The sequence below is a fragment of the Mandrillus leucophaeus genome, unplaced genomic scaffold, assembly GCF_000951045.1.
Source record: "Mandrillus leucophaeus isolate KB7577 unplaced genomic scaffold, Mleu.le_1.0 Scaffold970, whole genome shotgun sequence".
NCBI lineage: Eukaryota > Metazoa > Chordata > Mammalia > Primates > Cercopithecidae > Mandrillus > Mandrillus leucophaeus.
Genome location: NW_012110586.1, coordinates 586,903 through 589,542, shown reverse-complemented (window position 1 = coordinate 589,542; position 2,640 = coordinate 586,903).

The following is a 2,640-nucleotide window of genomic DNA, read 5'->3' as shown; positions in this document are numbered from 1 at the left end:
AGCATGGAGCACAAGTGATACCAGTCTCCAAACTGTACACAGACCCACCCACATAGGGCAGAAGCACAAGGGACAAAAGATGACTTTGAGGTAAATACTGAAAATTAAGCTATACCAACCAAGGGTCAACTCCTTGGAAACCAGGCTTAGAACAAAATTATACTCATCTGATCATCTGAAATACTGAGCAAAACCATGCATGCACTCTCTCAGTACAAATCATAGTGGAAACTTCAATTCTGTGAGTTCCTGGATTAATATGGGTGTTATGGATGGGATTCCGTGTCACTTCCCCCACCCTCAAATTCATAGATTGAAGTCCTAACCCCTAGCACTTCAGAAAGAGTGGTAGTAAGTGTAATCCTATGCGTAATTATGAGACAGTATTATTGCATATTTATTCTCCTTTATTAATTATTTTAAAAGCCATTTGATAAAACAATATGTACATCATTGTAATGTTTGGAGAATGACATACAGAAATGTGATCTATTTTACTTGACAATAGCTACATGACGTGGCTAGGAATTACACTGTATTGAAATTGGAAAATGACACCAGATGATAACTTGAATACGCAGAAATATATGAAGGGAACCACAAGGTTAAATAAGAAATTTGATATGATAACATCTATACATTTAGAATTATTCCCTTTGCTTCTCAATGCTTTTAAAAAGAAAACATATATATGTATATAATACATATATATAATGCTTATTAATGATGCTATATGTACATAAAGAAATGGTTATTAAAACACATTGTCAGATTTTTAAAACTACATAGTATAATGTGTATAAAAATATTAACATATAAAGTGTGTGAAGTATATACAGGAATACAATTTTCTCTATATGAATACAATTTTCATATTTACTAAGAAGTCAGTATAAATCTGATTTTGGATTCTGATAAACTATGTGTTGGAAATCCTAGAGCAACAACTAAGAAATGAAGAGAATTAAAATGTTACACTAAAATATATCCAATTAATATAAAAGAAGGTAATAGAGGACAAATGAAGAAAATGACATGAGATAAAATATATGTCAAAATGACGGATATAAAACTAACCCTATGAATAGAAAAAATGACTCTTAATTAGTTAATCAAAACAAAAGCAGAGATTACCATATTTGTTACAAAATAATAAGATTCAACTATTTGCTGTCTGCAAAAGACACACTTTAGTTTCAATGACATATACATAGTATATTTAATTTAGTAAAGTAAAAAGATTAAAAAAAGTATACAATGCAATTAACATCCATAAAGAAGCTATACTGGCTATAGTAATATGAGAAGAAATATATTTTACTATAAAATATGTTACTATTGGAAAACACAATATTTCATATACAATGTAAGAATATCAGGAGGACATACCAAATATGGACATGTCTGCACTAACAAAAGAACTAAAAAATACATAAAACAAACAACTGACACAATTGAAGAGCCAAAGATGCAATTAAAAAAATGTTGAAGATGCCAATACCCAATTATGTGGTTTGGATCTGTGTCTTCACCCAAATCTCATGTTCAATTATAATCCTAAATGTTGGAGGAGGGACCTTGTGGGAGGTGATTGGATCATGTGACAGCTTCTAATGGTTTGAAACCATTCCCCTGGGTGCTATTCTCTGGATATATAGTGAGGTCTCAAGAGATCTGGTTGCTTAATAATATGTAGCACCTCCCTGCTCTCTCTTTTCCTCCTGCTCTGGCCATGTAATACACACCTTATTCTTCTTTGCCTTATACTACGATTGAAAGTTTCCTAAGGACTCCCCAGAAACTGTCATGCTTCCTGCATGGCCTGTGGAACTGTGACTCAATTTAAACCTCTTCTTTTTTTTATAAATTACCCAGTCTCAGGTATTTTTTTACAGCTGTGAGATAACAAACTAAAACAGAAAATTAATACTGAGGAGTGGGGAATTGCTAAAAGATACCTGAATATGTGGAAGCAGCTTTGGAACTCAATAATGGACAGAGGATGGAAGAGTGTAGAGGACTCAGAAGTAGATAGAAAGATAATTTAAAAATTTGGAACTTCCTAGAGACTTGTTAAATTGTTATGTCCAAAATGCTGGTAGTGATATGGATAGTAAAGACTAGGCTAGCAAGGTCTCTGGTGGAAATGAGGAACTTATTGGAAACTAGAGAAAAAGTCACTTTTGTTACTTAGTACAGCAATTGGCTGCATTGTGCTCTTGCTCTAGGGATCTGTGGAACTTTGAACTTGAGAATGATGATTTAAGGTATCTGGCAGATGAAATTTCTAAGCAGCAACGTGTTCAAGAAATGACCAGGCTGCTTATAATAGCCTATGCTCATATGTGTGAACAAGTAAATGACCTGAAGCTGAAACTTAGATTTGAAAGGGAAGTAAAGCATAAAAGTTTGAAAAATTTGCAGCAACATGGCCATGTGGTACAGAAGAAAAACCCATTATGGGGGAAGAAATTCAAGCATGCTGCATAAATTTGCATAACTAAAAAGAAGGCAAATGCTAACATCCAAGACAATGGGGAGGCCTCTAAGGCATTTCAGAGACCTCCATAGCAGCCTCTCTCATCATAGAACCAGGGGCTAGGAGGAAAATATGGTTTGGTGGGCCAGGCCTAGGCCTCT